The sequence below is a fragment of the Hyla sarda genome, chromosome 1 (assembly GCF_029499605.1).
Source record: "Hyla sarda isolate aHylSar1 chromosome 1, aHylSar1.hap1, whole genome shotgun sequence".
NCBI classification, from domain to species: Eukaryota; Metazoa; Chordata; class Amphibia; order Anura; family Hylidae; genus Hyla; species Hyla sarda.
The window spans coordinates 270418813-270437964 of record NC_079189.1 but is presented as its reverse complement, the minus strand read 5'-3'; the positions used below and the strand labels follow the sequence as shown (position 1 = coordinate 270437964).

The window sequence follows — 19152 nt, the reverse complement described above, 5'->3', positions numbered from 1 at the left end:
ACCCACACTGCTGCTGAGCAGTTCTGAGTTAAATCTTTGTGCGCTCTCCTGTATATACAGCCATCTATAGATGACTGTATATACAGGATACAGTAGGCAGACAAGAACAATTGGAGGCTCCCTGTTACACACTGCAGTATGGGCTCACTCCCCAGATGAGATCGCAAATGATGTCCTAACCTTTTTTTTTTTTCTCATTTCAGATACGTGAATGGGGAGGACTTTTTTTTTTTAAATACATTTTTTTTCAATGTGTCGTTTTTTTTTTTATTGAATTTTTCAGGCTTAGTAGTGGAAGCTGTCTTGTACACGGAATCTATTACTAAGCCGGGCTTAGCGTTAGCCACAAAAACAGCTAGCGCTAACCCCCAATTATTACCCCGTTACCCACCGCCACACGGTTGCCGGGAAGAGCCAGTACCAACAGGCCTGGAGTGTCAAAAATAGCGCTCCTGGGCCTAGGCGGTGACAGGCTGGGGATATTTAGGTTGGGGAGAGCCAGTAACAATGGTCCTCGCCCACCCTGGTAACGTCAGGCTGTTGCTGATTGGTTGGTATCTGACTGACACTGAAAATATGGGGAACCACACACTTTTTTTTATTACAAAAAAAAACAACAACACATAGGGTTACCCATATTTTCAGTGTCAGTCAGACACCAACCAATCAGCAACAGCCTGACGTTACCAGGATGGGCGAGGACCATTGTTACTGGCCCTCCCCAGCCTCAATAACCCCAGCCTATTACCACCTAGGCCAAGGAGCGCTATTTTTGACACTCCGGGCCTGTTGGTACCGGCTCTTCCCGGCACTCCTGTGGCGGTGAGTACCGGGGTAATAATTGGGGGTTAGCGCTAGCTGTTTTTGGGGCTTACGCTAAGCCCAGCTTAGTAATACTACTATTACTACACTACTAAGCCTGAAATTTCAATTATAAAAAACACAACACATTAAATAAAAAATGTATTTAAAAAAACACTCCCCCACAGCCCTCGTTAACCCTTTTATTGACATTAAAAAACGCTGGTCATCGTCACAGTCCACCGAATCTCAGGTAGTCCTCCGCATTCACGTATCTGGTGAGAGCGCACATAATGCAGTGTGTTCCTAAAGAGGGAGCCTCCAATTGTTGCTAAACTATAACTCCCATCATGAGGGCTGTAGGTAAACAACAGCTGGAGTCTCCCTGTTTGGGAACACACTGCCAAAAAGGCTCTGTTCCCATTATGCAAAACACATAATGAGAACAGAGCCATACTTACCACCCTGGCTTCAGGCCTGGACTGTGAAGCTCCGCACCCTAATGATGTCATCACTAGGGGGCAGGGGCGGAGAAGTTGCAAGGGGTCTCAAGAGTGAGACCTCTGAGATCTGTCAGTCTGCCCTTGGACTACTACTCCCATCATGGGACATTTTGTGTCCCATGATGGGAGTAGTTATAGTACCGCAGTGCTGAGGGATGGCTCTTGCACATCCCCCAGCTGCGAAACTGTATTGTGACTGTTAGTACTACTCCCATCATGCACAGACTCTGTCCATGATGGGAGTTGTAGTCCTTGGGCTGAAGGACAGATCGCAGCAGGTCATTCTCCAGAGACCCGCTGCGATCTGCATTTATTAACTTAAAAAGCTGGCGGCAAAACTGCACTCCCCGCCGCCTCCTGTATACAGATGTCACGATTCATAATCCCCGCCACCGGAAGACCGGAGCTCTGATTGGTGGAAAGCTATTCACCACTATACACCAATCGGAGCTCCTGTCTTCTGGCAGGGATTATGAATTGTGACAGGTCTATACAGGGGAGCGAGTGGAGGCGCTTCTACAGTATATAATTGTTATGTGTATTTCCCCACCACAGACTAATAGTGACCCCCTGTAAAGTGAGCGCTGGGACCGCTGTGTGATTGACACACAGGTCCCCAGCGCAAGTGTCCGGCCCCACTGACCTTTATATGTTATAAATCTTTATGATACACACTGCCCATCCTCCTCTTCTTTCTTCTGATACCGGAGACACGTGGCTTCTGCTTTCACTATAGTCAGAGCGCCCCCTGCTGTTGTCTGGCCCCAGCCCTGCCTCCGCAGGGAGGGAGCGCTCTGTCTATAGACTATGATACAGAAGCCGATCGTCTCCGGCATCAGAAGAATGAAGAGGAGGACGGGCAGTGTGTATCATGAAGATTTACAACATGTAAAGGTCAGTGGGGCCGGACACTTGCGCTGGGGACCTGTCAATCACACTGCGGGGTACAGTACACATAACAATTATATACTGTAGAAGCGGCTCCACTCGCTCCCCTGTATAGACCTGTCACAATTCATAATCCCCATCAGAAGACAGGAGCTCTGATTGGTGAATAGTGGTGAATAGCTTTCCACCAATCAGAGCTCCTGTCTCCCGGCAGCGGGGATTATGAATCGTGACATCTGCATACGGGAGCCGTCGGCAGCACAGTGGAGCCGCATGCACCGCCGGCTTTTTAAGTTAATAAATGCAGATTGCAGCGGGTCTCTGGAGAATGACCTGCTGCGATCTGTCCTTCAGCCCCAGGACTACAACTCCCATCATGGACAGAGTCTGTCCATGATGGGAGTAGTAGTCCTAACAGTCACAATAGAGTCCCGCAGATGGGGGATGTGCGTCTCTCAGCGCTGCGGTACTACAATTACTCCCATTATGGGACAGATTATGTCCCATAATGGGAGTAGTTGTAGTACTGCAGTGCTGAGACACGGCTCCTGCATCCCCCACCTGCATCTTCCACCGTCTGCCATTTTCTACGAGTACTTGCTAGCACTCTTAGGTTAGACTACTTATTTTGCAAAAAAAAGCGCAATTGCGCAAAAAAGAATCTACTTTTTTTTGCGCAATTGATATATACCAGTTCACTGGATTAGGTGGTGTACGGTAGACCAAACTGGTGACAACTTTAGAAAACTGTCCACCAAAAAAAAGCAGCTCTATGCAAAAAAAGCGCAATTGCGCAAAATTTGTAGACGTGAAAAATGGTCTAAATGCAATGATACAGCTCCCCCCATGTGTTTGAGGAAACCAATAATATTTAGGAAGATCTGTTTCACATGCACGCCCTTTTTACTTTTCTGCTATTACACAACTACATAGAATGTGTCGGCAGATAAGAGCCATTTTGCCAATCTAGTCTGCCCAGTATTCTGAATGCTTATGAATCATCCTTGTCCCTACCTTATATGAAGGATAGCCTTATACATATTTCTATCTTATATGAAGGATAGCCTTATGCCTATCCCATGCATGCTTAAACTCCTTCACTGTATTTGCAGCTACCGCTTCTGCAGGAAGGCTATTCTATGCATGCACTACTCACTAAAGTAATACTTCCCCATATTACTTTTAAACCTTTGCCATAGCATAGCATTGATCAGTATTATCGGTGCTCAATTGCTCCAGTCTGCAGAGCAGGGCTGGAGCATCCTAGCAACGATTGGACAACAAAGAGGCAGGTAAGTGCCCTCCTGCCATCCTCTAAGCTGATCGGAACACCGCAATCAACTTTGATGGCGACGTCTAAGGGGTTAATGCCGGACATCACTAAAATGGTTATGTCCAGTATTAGTGACAGGTCCAGGCTCGTGACCTTGCATCATAGGAGGGGAGCAGGACGAGGGCATACATGTACACCCTTGAAGGGGTTAAACAAAATGGGTCCCAGTACAGATCCCTGAGGTACCCCACTTGTAACAAGACCTTGCTCTGAATACACTCCATTGACTACAGCCCTCTGTTGTTTGTCCCTCAGCCACTGCCTAATTAATTCCACAATATGGGAGTCCAAGCTCAATGACTGCAGTTTATTGATAAATCTTTGCTAGATAAGCGATTTCTCCTCACCTCCACCATCTATTATTTTAGTCACCCAGTCAAAAGGATCAATAAGATTAGTTTGACATTATCTCCCTGAAGTAAACCCATACTGTTTTTCATCTTGCTATCCATGGGATCCTATCCTTTAGTAAAGTTTCCATTATATTCCCCACTATTGAGGTCAGACTTACTGGCCTATAGTTCCCTGATTCCTCTCTCCTACCTTTCTTATAAATGGGGACAACATTTGCTAACTTCCAATCATCTGGGACAACACCTGTTACCAGTGATTGGTTAAATTAATCTGTTTACAGTTTTGCTAGCACATTTAGTATTTATGGGTATATCTCATCAGGCACATATGACTCATTTGTCTTAACTTTAGACAGCTGACTTAGAACCTCTTCCTCTGAAAAGACACGTGCATCAAACAATTTTAGTCTTTATCCCTAACTAAGGTCCTTTTCCATCATTTTCTTCTATAAAAACTGAACAGAAATATTTAAGGCAGTCAGCTAGTCCTGTATTCTCTTTTACATATTTTCCTTCCTCTGTTTTTAACTTTAACTTATTCCTTGTTTTAATTTCCATTATTCATCTGAAGAATGTCTTCTCTCCTTTCTTCAGTGACTGAGCTAGTTAATCTTCTGCTTGCACTTTAAAAGTTCTTATAAACCTGCTTGGCCTCTTTCTGCTGAATCTAATAGATTTCCTTATCTTCATTGTTTTTTTTTTTTTTTTATAATTACTGAATGCTAGCTTTTAGATTTTTATGATTTTGGCCACTTTTGCTGAGTACCATAGTAATCTCTTCCTCTTTTTTTTTTTTTGCTTTTACTGATACAATTATCTGTTGCTTTTAATAAAACAACTTTTAAAAATGTCCATTTCTTCTGGACTCTACGGAAACAGTTCTAGTCTCATAGGGACTCACATCAGAATGATTAAAGTTTAAAGAGGTACTCTGCCTTTAACCCCTTAAGGACCCCTTGTGTCCACTCCCGATCTATAACGCGGCGGTGTGGCCCTGCGTCATAGCGAATCGGGCCCGGCCTCTAACAACTGCCGGGACCCGTGGCTAATAGCGTTCAACGTACGCCGCGTCTAAAGTGAAAGTATGCTGGTTAGCTCAGGGAGCTGTTCGGGATAGCCACGGCGAAATCGCGGCATCCCGAACAGCTTACAGGACAGCTGGAGGATCCCTACCTGCCTCCTCTGTGTCCGATCGCCGAATGACTGCTCAGTGCCTGAGATCCAGGCATGAGCAATCAAGCAGCAGAATCATCGATCACTGGTTTCCTATGAGAAACCAGTGATCAATGTAAAAGATGAGTGTGTGCAGTGTTATAGGTCCCTATGGGAACTATAACACTGCAAAAAAAAAAGTGAAAAAAAAGGTGAATAAAGATCATTTAACCCCTTCCCTATTAAAAGTTTGAATCACCCCCCTTTTCCCAGAAAAAAACCCAGTGTAAATAAAAATAAACATATATGGTATCGCCGCGTGCGGAAATATCTGAATTATAAAAATATATCCTTAATTAAACCGCACGGTCAATGGCGTACGCGCAAAAAAATTCCAAAGTCCAAAATACTGCATTTTTGGTCACTTTTTATATAATGAAAAAATGAATAAAAAGTGATCAATAAGTCCTACCAAAAATGGTACCGCTAAAAACTTCAGATCACAGCGCAAAAAATGAGCCCTCATACCGCCCCATACGCTGAAAAATAAAAAAGTTATAGGGGTCAGAAAATGACAATTTTAAACGCATTAATTTTCCTGCATGTAGTTATGATTTTTTCCAGAAGTACGACAAAATCAAACCTATATAAGTAGGATATCATTTTAATCGTATGGACGTACAGAATAAAGATAAGGTGTCATTTTTACCGAAAAATGTACTACGTAGAAACGGAAGCCCCCAAAAGTTACAAAAGTGTTTTTTTTCGATTTTGTCTCACGATTTGTTTTTCCGTTTCGCCGTAGATTTTTGGGCAAAATGACTGACATCATTACAAAGTAGAATTGGTGCTGCAAAAAATAAGCCATCATATGGATTTTTAGGTGCAAAATTGAAAGAGTTATGATTTTTTAAAGGCAATGAGGAAAAAACGAAAATGCAAAAACGGAAAAACCCTCGGTCCTTAAGGGGTTAATGATAACTTCCCCTTTTAATGTCATGCATGATTACCAAACTGCTGTGTAAGCCAAACTGACTCTAAGTTGGACTCAGATAATTGTATTAGGTTAGAATTTATGCTTTCTTTCACATACAGGGCCACCCCTCCCCCTTTCTTGCCTTCTCTGACTTTCCTATTTAAAGAGTACCCTGATATTGATATATCCCAATCATTACTCTCACTAAACCATGTCTCAGTAACAGCCACTAAATCTACATTCTCATATGTCATTATTGAGCCAAGTTCATTGATCTTTTTCCCTAAACTGTGAGCATTAGTAGACAAGACTCTGAGCTTTTCTTCATTTGACCTATGTGCTACATGCAAGTTCTGGCATTGTTTTGGGAGGCTATCTCTGCTAGCAGTAGCACCAGGGAGACATCTCACAAAACCATTTTCCCCAAACGCCACACCTCTTATGATAGAGTCCCTACCAACAACTAGAAAGATATACTAGGTGTTTGAGAAACCTATAATAATCATGAAAACTTTAGTAAAAGGGCAGATCTGTGTCACATGCATGCCCTTTTTACTTTGCTGCTATTTAACAACTAGAAATATATAAAACGTGTTTGATGAAAACAATAATATTTACCAAAAATGCCCTAACAGGACAGATGTGTGTTACTTGCTGGTGTTTTTGTTACTTTGCTGCTATCACACAACTAGGATGATATAATACAAGTTTCAGGAAAACTATAAAATTCATGAAAAAAGTGGTGAGGAGACAGTTATAACTTTGTCCACACAGGTGGAAGATGAGGGGTCAGTAATAAATGTGACACGCAGGTGGGACAAAAGAAGAGAGGACAGTAATACCTGACACACAGGGGGGATATGAGAGGATGGTAATAACTGACACAAAGGAGGGAAATGAGGGGATAGTAATCACTGGGACAAGGGGGAGATAAGTGTAATAGTGACTGAGAGGGAGGATGAGTGGACAGTAATGACTGATCATATGATGTCTTATGACTGATCATAATGTTACGTCATTGTGTGACATGTTTTTTTTTTCCGAATCAAAAGTTTTTATTGAACATTAATAACAAAGACAACATCCGCTCCAAGGAGGCGGAAATCAAACAATCAAAAAAAAAGGGGAAAAACAGACAGCGGAAATGGGGAGTCCATACAGTCAGTACTGAAACATAAATATAAGCCGGTCAGGCGTTAGATAGCACAAAGTAGGCAGGTCAATAAAACCGAGACAATGTAGTTTCCGGCAGTTGGACGCCGGCTTTCGGTCCACAAGTGAGGGTTGTACAGCTAGAGCCTACAGGGAACAAACATACCACTAGCGAGGTCAGGGAGGCCTCCGGTAAGGAAAGAGAGACAAGCAATCTAGGACATCTAGCCAACGTGAAGGGGAACAATGACTTTTCAGTATGAACATTCAGGCAGCTAGGTCGTGCAAGCGCTGGAACCTGTAACAGCATATCTGGGCCCCAACCACTCATACTATCATGGCACAGCTGAAAACTAAGTGGGCTAGACAGGCGGGGAGGCCCAATACACTACTAAAGTAAACCACAAAGAACCACACATAGACAAGACACAAAAAGGGGAAACTAGGGGGGGGGGGAGGATCATAAGAAAGGCCACTAGGAGGGTGGGGTAGAGATGAGAAGGTGAGGAGGGAGGAGAAAAAGGATGTCGCAAAGAGCCAAGAGGAAAAGCCAGTAGGGGGCAGTAGGGGAGGGGTAGAGGGAGCCAGAAACAAAGGAGGGGAGACAAGTAAAGGAGGACAGTCCCTCACAGTAGAGACGGGCCGAGGAGAAGACAGGGACAGGGCCCGATACTCAGGGGAGGACAAAAAGTCGGCCCACGGCGACCAGCGCAGCTGTGACATAATGTTTTGAGGTACATTACATTAGAACAAAAACCAACATACAAATATGTGTTCAACATTGAGAGGTGCTCAAGTATGAAAACTGTATGCAGTCAGACAGTACACAGCCAGCTTGTTAAGTTCAGGAGTAGTACAAACACAATTGTCCATTAGGTATCAGGTAGAAATCCAAGAACATTCAGGGCCTATATCAGAGAACTGAAAGCAGCACTTTAGTACACACATAACCAATGATAATAGGGACCATGGTACCCAAATACAATGCCCATAACACAAACATGCGCACACACACACCGGCTACTCCACCACCCCTGCCGCACGCATAGAGGACAAAAGAAAAAGGGGAAAAGAGAAAAGGGACTCTAACTGCCTCGTACATCCCAGCACGGGACATCTATTGTTTTATTCAATAGCAGCAATGGGTTCCATACTTTATCAAATTTACTGGGGCACTTCTTCCTAATATATAGTAGTATTGCTCACGAATATTCGCAATTCGAATTTTAATTGCGAATATCGCATATTTGCGAATATTGCAATTATAGCACTATATATTTGCAATTACGAATATTTGCTTTTTTTTTGTTTGTTTTTTTGTTCACAGTACACATCACAGTGATCACCGATCATCCCTCTCTGCTCTTCGCATATGCGCATATTCACGAATATTGAGCCGTCCCATCTTTAATGGTATAGGGAACTAATGGGCTAGTGCAGTGGTCTCCAACCTGCGGACCTCCAGATGTTGCAAAACTACAACTCCCAGCATGCTGGGAGGTGTAGTTTTGCAACATCTGGATGTCCGCACGTTGGAGACCACTGAACTAGTGCATTAACTCTGTGATTTTTTGCCTGTTGAAACCAATAGGCCCATTGTGGTCTATGAGGATCTCACGGTATATAAACCTGTAAGATAAGCAGAAGGGTCTCAGCAGTACAGTGGATGGGAGACTGTGCAGTGGTTCGAGTCCTGGGGTGGGATGGAGTGTTACAGTGATGTGGTTTAACTTTTTTACTCGTTATTGACAAATGTAGGTCAATTAATAATTAAGAAAGCCTTTGAACCGTGGGAACTAGATTAATTGGCAATTAACTGAGTGTTTGAACCGTGGGAACTAGGGGGGACATGTATCAATGTTGGTGTAGGTAGAAGTCTTTTTTAGATCATTTTGGTTGGTCTAAATTTGGTGCAATTGCATGAAATTCACCATACTTGTGCAAGGCACATGATAAATTTCGTGCAAAGTTCTAAATTTACACACAGTTCTATTTGTACACCTGGGGGGAGATTTATCAATATTGTCTGTGAGAAGCAGCTTTTTATGCAATTTTTTTTGCATTCTTTTCGACGGCTGTGCGCCTTATTTACAAAAAAGGTGCACAGACTTGATAAATATTGCACATTTTTTTATTACCTAAGAAAGCGCTTGGAGACGCCAAAAGCACAGGCATTTTCCACAGAGCATTTTTTAAAAGGACACCACAATCTAAAATCAGGAAACACTATGGGCAACACAGCAATTTTTCCTTGTCAAAGGGTTAGATAATTCAGCCACACATTGCTATTTATAGGACCTTTAAAAAAAATTTAAACTTGGAAGTAATAAAAAAAACAACAAAAAACAACAAATCTTTTTTGGTAAAAAGATGGAACAATTTAGTAAATGTAAAGCAGAGCATTAATAAAGTTACGACCCCCGCTGGCGCTTATATATATATATATACCCCCTGCTGGTGCATATATATATATATATATATATATATATACACACCCCGCTGGCGCATTAATAAAGTTATTACCCCCGCCAGCGCATTACTAAAAATATGACCCCCGCCAGCGCATTAATAAAAATATGACCCCCGCCAGCGCATTACTAAAAATATGACCCCCGCCAGCGCATTACTAAAAATATGACCCCCGCCAGCGCATTTATATGTATATATCTATACCCCCCCACCAGAGTTTAATGTGACCCCCGCCGGCGCATTTGTCTTAATTTTCCATTGCAGCACTATATGTGAATGGTATATCTATCAGAAGGCATCCAGCAGCCGCCGGCAAGACAGTGGCATCTCCAGCATTTAAATTTAGGGGGGGGGGGGCACATGGGGGACCAGTGACAAAAGTTGGGGGGTAATTTTAAAAGGAGTGTGTGTATATATACACAGGGGCGTAGCTAGAAATCACAGGGCCCCAATGCATAAAATTGCTCTGGGCCCCCCAAACCCCACTTTCGAGACAACCCCCTTACCCGGCCTCGGCTGTCCCATATCAGTGACTACAGCTAGTGCCAATTCACAATGATATCAGTGACTTACAGCCAGGGCCAGACTGGGACCAAAAATAGGTCTGGGCATTTTAGAATAAGCAACCTTTTTTGGTGGAGGTCCAACTGCTGGGACCCCGATCGATCACCTTGGTTTAAGTAGCTCTCCAGCTGTTGCAAAGCTACAATTCCCATCATGCCTGGAGAGCCTCAGGTATGATGGAAGTTGTAGTTTTGTAACAGCTGGAGAGCTACAGATTGTGGTACAGTTTCACCCATCATCACTGCGGAACTTACAAGTGACTCCAGCTCTGATGGGACAGTCAGGAGAATACACAGTGATATGAATGACCTGAGTGAGGTCTTCTCTGTTGTCTCTCCTTTTCTTTTCCATGTGGTCCAGATGCCATGTCTTCTTCCATCTTCTATGTAAAATGTGACGTCCGCACATTGGTTCCTCACTTTGTCAGCAGATACCTATTCTCTGTATGAAGACAATAATTATTATCACCCTGCTAAATACCCTATCCGCTGATTATAGCACTGCCATACACTGTTCCCTCTGAAAAAAATACTGCCACACATAGTATCCTCTGAATATAATACTGCCACCCACTGTACCCTCTGAATATAATACTGACACACACTGTACCCCCTGAATATAAAACTGACACACACTGTACCCCCTGAATGTAACATTACCAGAAAATGTGCTCCCTGAATGTAATACTGTCATACACTGTGCTCCCTGAATATAATACTGCCACCCACTGTACCTCCTGAATATAATACTGCCACCCACTGTACCCCCTGAATACTGGCACACACTGTACCCTCTGAATAAAATACTGCTACACACTGTACCCTGTGAATAAAATACTACTACACACTGTACCCTCTGAATATAATGCTACCACACACTGCGCCCTCTAAATATAATACTACCACACACTGCACCCTCTGGACATACTACCACACTGCACCCTCTGAATATAATACTACCACACAGTGCACACTCTGAATATAATCCTACCACACCCAGTGCACTCAGAATATAGTACTACGACACACCATGCCATCTGAATACAATACTACCACACACTTTGCCATGGGTTTGATGACCTCTATTGAGGCCTGGACTTAGGGTATGTTTACACTGCAGAATTTCTGCAATTCCGCAGAAATTCTATTCAGCAAAGCTTTTGGTGGAATTTGGGCATAATTTTGGCAGAATTTCAGTGTTCTCAGAACATAGAATTTTGCCAAAATTCAAGCTCCACTGACTTTAATGGGATTCCGCTGTGAAATTCTGCAAAATAAGACTAATCTTATATTTTTGTGGAATGCGGAAGTTCCGCAGAAATTCTGCTGTCTGAATGGGACAGCAGAATCCCATTAAAGTCAATGGGCAAAAAATGATGGTGGAATTTCCAGTGGAAATTCTGCTGTATGAACATACCATTATTCACACATGCACTCTCATGAACACTGTATACACACACATGTACTCCCATAACACTTTATACACACACATGTACTCCCATAACACTGTATACACACACATGTACTCCCATAACACTTTATACACACACATACACTCCCATAACACTTTATACACACATACACTCCCATAACACGTTATACACACACACACACACACACACTCCCATAACACTTTCTACACACACATACACTCCCATAACACTGTATACACACATGTACTCCCATAACACTTTAAACACACACACATACACTCCCATAACACTTTATACACACACACACACACTCCCATAACACTTTATACACACACATACACTCCCATAACACTGTATACACATATGTACTCCCATAACACTTTATACACACACATACAGTCCCATAACACTTTATACACACACATACACTCCCATAACACTGTATACACACATTTACTCCCATAACACTTTGAACACACACACACATACACTCCCATAACACTTTATACACACACACACACACACACACACACACATACACTCCCATAACACTGTATACACACATGTACTCCCATAACACTGTATACACACATGTACTCCCATAACACTTTAAACACACACACATACACTCCCATAACACTTTATACACACACACACTCCCATAACACTGTATACACACATGTACTCCCATAACACTTTATATACACACATACACTCCCATAACACTTTATACACACACATACACTCCCATAACACTTTATATACACACATACACTCCCATAACACTTTATACACACACATACACTCCCATAACACTGTATACACACATACACTCCCATAACACTGTATACACACATGTACTCCCATAACACTTTATACACACACACACACACACACTCCCATAACCCTGTATACACTCACATACACTTTCATTAACACTACACTAACCTCATGCAGACATTCCTCTGACTTTGTCTTCATCCCTGGATGGTCACAGAGGGGTCAATAGCAGATAACACAGCTGAGAGGAGGGGGCACAGGACTCGGCACAGGCAGCATGCAGGCACATCTTCATGACCTGCTGTTTGGCCTCTTCAGGCTGCCGTGCCATGAATGCCCTCCCCCTCCTCCAGACCCGACGGCAGCAGGAACCTGAAGAGAAGAGATGTGGAGCCCGCAGTGTAATGGTACATGTCCTAGGTGGCAGGGCTCCCCATTTATTTTAAATTGGGGGGGCACAAGGGGGGGCACGGCCTGATCTAGGGGGGGCCACTAGCGACGCCAGATGATTCTGATAGATATACCATTCATTCATAGAGCGGAGGCTGTGTATAATGTGCTGGGGGGGGGGGGGGGGGGGTGTTTGGGCAGATATATAGCGTTATCTGCCGCCCACAGCGCTTCTATATACATATGCAGCCGCCGCTCTATGAATGAATAGAATATCTGTCAGCATCTGGCCATGCGGCTGCTGGATGTGCTGTGTTGCTGTGATGCTGATATACTATTCATTCATAGAGCGGAGGCTGCATATGTATATAGAAGCGCTCCGGGGGCAGATATAGGTTGACCACATTTCCTACCTGCCATTCAGAGACACTTACTTCCGTTTAGACAGCAGCAGGGCCCCCCTTTAGACAGCAGCAGCAGGGCCCCCCTTTAGACAGCAGCAGCAGGGCCCCCCTTTGGACGACAGCAGCAGGGCCCCCCTTTGGACGACAGCAGCAGGGCCCCCCTTTGGACGACAGCAGCAGGGCCCCCCTTTGGACGACAGCAGCAGGGCCCCCCTTTAGACAACAGCAGCAGCAGGGCCCCCTTTAGACAGCAGCAGCAGGGCCCCCCTTTAGACAGCAGCAGGGCCCCCCTTTAGACAGCAAGCCCCCCTGTAGACATTAGCAGCAGCACACAGCTCACCTGCGGCTGTCCTCGTCGCGTACTACCGCTCCACTGCCCCGTTCTTCCGTCCTCCCAGTCCACATCATATCGTCCTATGGAGGAGCATGAGACCTATACGTCACTCCGCTTCCTCCGTAGCATTACGCTGGGCGCGGGGGAGGAGGCGGAGTGACGTGTGTGTCACATGCTCCTCCATGAAACACTATGAAGCGGACGGGAGGACCGGAGAAAGGGGCAGCAGAGCGGCAGCAGGTATCGGACATGGTATCGGGGACATTAAACGAGTCCCTGATACCATGTAAATGGCTAGTATCGGCCCTGATACCGATACTAGTATCGGGACATCCCTAGAAGTGACTGTCACAGCACAGCAGCGGACGGCGGCTCACAGGCTCAGATCATTCTGGGACACTGCATTGTCCCGGAATGAGGGTGACCGTGACCCAGGACAGACTCTCCAAATGCGGGACTGTCCCGGCCGATCCGGGACACGTGGTCACCCTAGGCAGATAACGCTAAATGTCTGCCCCACAGCACATCTATATACATATGCAGCCTCCGCTCTATTAATGAATAGTATATCTATCAGCATCATCTGGACGGGCGGCTGCTGGATGAACTGCTGACAGATATACTTGTCACATATAGCGCTGTACGGGAAAATTAAGACAAATGTGCTATATGTGACATGTATATCTGTCAGCAGCGCATCCAGCAGCGCCCGGCCGATGAGGAGGTATATATATATATATATATCTATGTAAAAGCGCCTGCAGGGGTCATTACTTTATTAATGCACAGGGGGGGTATATTTTTATAATGAGCTGGGGGGCTAGATATATAGCGACACTTTCAATATACATATTTCATGTCCCATCACATTGTTCATTTTTAAATCTCCTGCTGGGATCCCTGATTGGCTCCTCAGTACTGACAGTTCAGGGCTTCCAGCTGGGAATTTGAAAATTAAAGTTAAAAATACATCGTGATCGCAGGGTTGCGGAGCATGCCGCCTGCTCTCCTACTTAATAACTTCTGATCGGATCGGGAGTCAAAAGTGAGACCCGGTGCGATCAATCCCTCAGCCCCTGTACTACAACCCCCATCATGGAACAGAGTCTGATCCATGATGGGGGTTGTAGTACAAACACTAATGTAACCTCCCCAGCCACCAGCAGACTCCCGCAGCCAGGGAATTACTACTCCCATCTTGGAAACAAGTCTTTTCCATGATGGGAGTAGTAGTAGTCCCGGCTGCGGGAGTCTGTAGGCAGAGATGTACGGCCATACATACATACGGATGTTTTAACAGATCTTAATAGGGACTAAACCGTAGGAGGGTTCTGCCGACGTTTTCAAAAGGTAGCCTCTACCCTGGTCTATATTTGCGCATTTTTTGAATTATATGCGCCAATTAATGCACTTTATTGAACTCCTTGGGGACAGAGCCCATTATAACCCTAAGGAAGGGAGCATTTTTTGCAATTCTGACTATTGTCACTTTAAGCCTTAATAACTCTGGGATGCTTTTACTTTTCATTCTGATTCCGAGATTGTTTTTTCGTGACATATTCTACTTCATGTTAGTGGTAAATTTTGTCGATACTTGCATCATTTCTTGGTGAAAAAATAAAAAATGTTATGAAAAAATTGAATATTTAGCATTTTTCTAACTTTGAAGCTCTCTGCTTGTAAGGAAAACAGACATTCCAAATAAATGATATATTGATTCACAAATACAATATGTCTACTTTATGTTTGCATCATAAAGTTGACATGCTTTTACTTTCATCAGAGGGCTTCAAAGTTCAGCAGCAATTTTCCAATTTTTCACAAAATTTTCAAAATCTGAATTTTTAAGGGACCAGTTCAGTTTTGAAGTGGATTTGAAGGGTCTTCATATTAGAAATAACCCATAAATGACCCCATTATAAAAACTGCACCCCTCAAAGTATTCAAAATGACATTCAGAAAGTTTGTTAACCCTTTAGGTGTTTCACAGGAATAGCAGCAAAGTATAGGAGAAAATTCAAAATCTTCATTTTTTACACTCACATGTTCTTGTAGACCCAGTTTTTGAATTTTTACAAAGGGTAATAGGAGAAAAAGCCCCCCAAAAATTGTAACCCAATTTCTCTCAAGTAAGGAAATACCTGATATGTGTATGTAAAGTGTTCGGTGGGCGCAGTAGAGGGCACAGAAGGAATTTTTCTGAAATGGTTTTTGGGGGGCATGTCAAAAAAAAAAAAAAAAACACATGGCATACTATTTTGGAAACTACACCCCTCAAGGCATGTAACAAGGGGTCCAGTGAGCCTTAACACCCCACAGGTGTCTGACGACGGATGTGTAAATGAAAAATAAATGTGTTCACTAAAGTGCAGTTTTTCCCCCCAAATTTACCATTTTTATAAAGGGTAATGGGAGAAAATGCCCCCCCCCCCCCCCAAATTTGTAATGCAATTTCTCCCGAGAACGGAAATACCCCATATGTGGCCCTAAACTGTAGCCTTGAAATATGACTGGGCTCTGAAGTGAGAGAGCGCCATGCGCATTTGAGGCCTGAATAAGAAATTTGCAATAGGGGCGGACCCGGTTACTTACAGTAACACCCTACAGCAGTGTTTCCCAAACAGGGTGCCTCCAGCTGTTGCAAGACTCCCAGCCTGCCAGGACAGTTGGGAGTTGTGGTTTTGCAACAGCTGGAGGCTCTGTTTAGGAAACACTGCCGTATGAGACATTTTTCATTGGGGGGGGGGGGGGGGGCGTGTAAGGGGGTGTATATGTAGTGTTTTACTTTTTATTATTTGTTAGTGTAGTGTAGTGTTTTTAGGGTACATTCACACAGGCGGGGGTTCACAGTAAGTTTTCCGCTGGGAGTTTGAGCTGCGGCGGAAAATTTGCTGCAGCTCAAACTTGTAGAAGGAAACCCACTGTAAACCCGCTCATGTGAAAGTATCCTGTACATTCACATGGGGGGGGGGGGCACCCCAAACCTTCAGCTGTGGCAAAATGACAACTCCCAGAATGACAGACCGTACATGCTGGGAGTTGTAGTTTTACAACAGCTGTAGGCACACTGGTGGGGAACCACTGAGTTAGAAAACACACTCTAGCTCAGTGATTCCAACCAATGTGCCTCCAGCTGTTGCAAAACTACAACTCCCAGCATGTACGGTCTGTCAGTGCGTTCTGGGAGTTGTAGTTTTGCAACAGCTGGAGGCACATGGGTTGGAAACACTGAGTTAGGAAATAGACTCTAGCTCAGTGCTTCCCAATCAGTGTGCCTACAGCTGTTGCAAAACTACAATTCCCAGCATGACCAGACAGTCAGGGATGCTGGGCATGTAGTACTGCAATATCTGGCACTTCATATGTTGCAGAACTATAACTCCCAGCATGCCTGGACAGTCTGGGCATGCTTGGAGTTGTAGTTATTCAACAACTGGGGAAGAACAGTTTGGAGACCGCTAAGTAGTGGTCTCCAAACTGTGGCCCTCCAGATGTTATAAAACTACAACTCCAAGCATACCCAGACTGTCCAGGCATGCTGGGAGTTTTAGTTCTGCAACAAATGAAGGACCAGATATTGCAGAACTACACGCCCAGCATCCCTGACTGTCTGACCATGCTGGGAGTTGTAGTTTATCAACATCTGGAGGGCTACAGTTTGGAGTCCACCATAGAGTGGTCTCCAAACTGTGCCACTTCAGATGTTGCAAAACTACAACTCCGAGCATGCCCAGACAGTCAGTGCATTCTGAAAGTTGAAGTTTTGCAACATCTGGAGGACCACAGTTTAGAGACCACTATACAGTGGTCTCCAAACTGTGACCCTCCAGATGTTGCAAAACTACAACTCCCAGCATGCCCAGGCAGCCTTTGGCTGTGTGGACATGCTGGGAGTTGTAGTTTTGCAGCTTTTGAGAAGGCCACAGAGAAGATCACTTACCGCGATCTTCACTGCAGCCTTCTGCGCGCCCCACTTTCCGGCCGCTCCAACTGCTGATGCCGTCGCTGGTCCAGGATGCCTCCGCTGGTCCGGGTAAGTCGGACCATGCTCCCCCCTCGCCGCACGTGCTCCCCCCCTGCTCTTCCCCGACTTTGATCGGTGGGCAGAGCGGGGGGAAATGAACTCTAACCCCCCCGCCCCCCTCCTGCCATTGGTGGTCAGCCTGACCGACCAATGGCAGGGGCAACACTGCCACCTCGCTCCTATCCTTTAGGATGGTCGGTGCTGTCTCTGACAGCTCCGATAATGCTTATTTTCCGGGAGATCGGGTCACCAGTGACCCAATTAGCCCGGATCGCGGGCAAATCGCTGGTCTGAATTGACCAACGATTTGCCACGATCGCTGACATGGGGGGGGGGGGGTCTCAGATATCAGCAGTCATCAGCAGTCATCCCGGTCTGATCACCGCCCGGCGAGGGCGTATGCATACGCCCTCCGTCCCCAAGGAGTTAAAAAGGCGCATATAGTAAATATCTTCCACTGCCTTTGTCAAAACAGAATTCTGCCTCTCACAGTCGCAACTATGCGCCTTTTACAGCAAAAAAAAACAAAACACTGGAACAGCTTGATAAATCTCCCCCCTGATCTACACCTCACAGGAAAAGTTGGCATAGGGATTTTGCTTTGAGGCTCAGATTCCATTGTTTTTTTTTGTCCACCAGCAAAAACGCCAGAAAAACTGTCACAGCTTTTTCTTGCATTTTTGCTGGTGTGCGGAAACAATAATTTTTTTACCCTGTGGCGATTTTTTTTCACTGCCTTCAGGTACCACTCTGTGGGTCAGATGCAGAGCGCCCGGCCCACAGAGTGTAAGAAGGTGAGGAGAGATGTATAGCATATACATATAAAGGGTGCAGAGCATCACTACTTACCTCCGCCAGCTGTAGGGTATACAGGGGTGCATTGTGTACCCATGTATACTATACAGGAGCCCAGCAAGGAAAGCGTTAACCCACTTTGCTGCTGAGCAGTTCTGGGTTAAGTGTGCGCTATCCTGTATATACACCCATCTATAGGTGACTGTATATACAAGATACAGTAGGCAGACTTCAACAATTGGGGTTCCCTGTTACACTGCAGTATGGGCGCACTCCCCAGGGGAGAGTGACAAATATGTAATAACCTTTTTTTTTCCTTCTCATTTCAGATACGTGAATGCGGAGGACTACGTCAGATTCGGTGGATTGCGACAATGACCAGTGTTTTTTTTTATGTCAATAGAAGGGTTAATGAGGGCTGTTGGGGAGTGTTTTTTAAATAAAAAATGTTTTTCAATGTGTCATGCTTTTTATAATTGAATTTTCAGGCTTAGGGGAAGCAGTCTTGTAGACAGAATCCATTACTAAGCCAGAGCTTAGTGTTAGCCACAAACAAGCTAGTGCTAACCCCCAATTATTACCCTGGTACCCACCGCCCCAAGGGTGCCGGGAAGAGCCAGTACCAACAGACCCGGAGCATCAAAAATGGCGCTCCTGGGCCTAGGCAGTAACAGGCTGGCGTTATTTAGGGTGGGGAGGGCCAGTAACAATGGTCCTCGCCCACCCTGGTAACATCAGGCTGTTGCTGCTTGGTTGGTATTTGGCTGATACAGAAAATATGGGGTTCCTTATGCGTTTTTTT

General features: G+C 44.7%; 2 protein-coding genes across 5 annotated transcripts in view; one reads left to right on the top strand and one right to left on the bottom strand.

The window, feature by feature from the left end:
* Positions 1-19152, bottom strand: part of LOC130368515 (zinc finger MYM-type protein 1-like) — a 352083-nt gene that overhangs the window by 82303 nt on the left and 250628 nt on the right. The window contains exons 1-2 of one of the 3 annotated variants that reach the window (XM_056572307.1): positions 12572-12777; positions 10446-10632 (exon numbers count right to left, since the gene is read on the bottom strand). The exons of 1 other annotated variant lie outside the window; for it this stretch is intronic. The gene's annotated coding sequence lies outside the window, so the exon portion shown is untranslated. Of the gene's footprint in view, positions 1-10445; positions 10633-12571; positions 12778-19152 lie in introns of those variants that run through there. One more of the 3 variants, XM_056572291.1, reaches the window with a different exon arrangement.
* Positions 1-19152, top strand: part of NRTN (neurturin) — a 580165-nt gene that overhangs the window by 538838 nt on the left and 22175 nt on the right. The window lies entirely within an intron of this gene.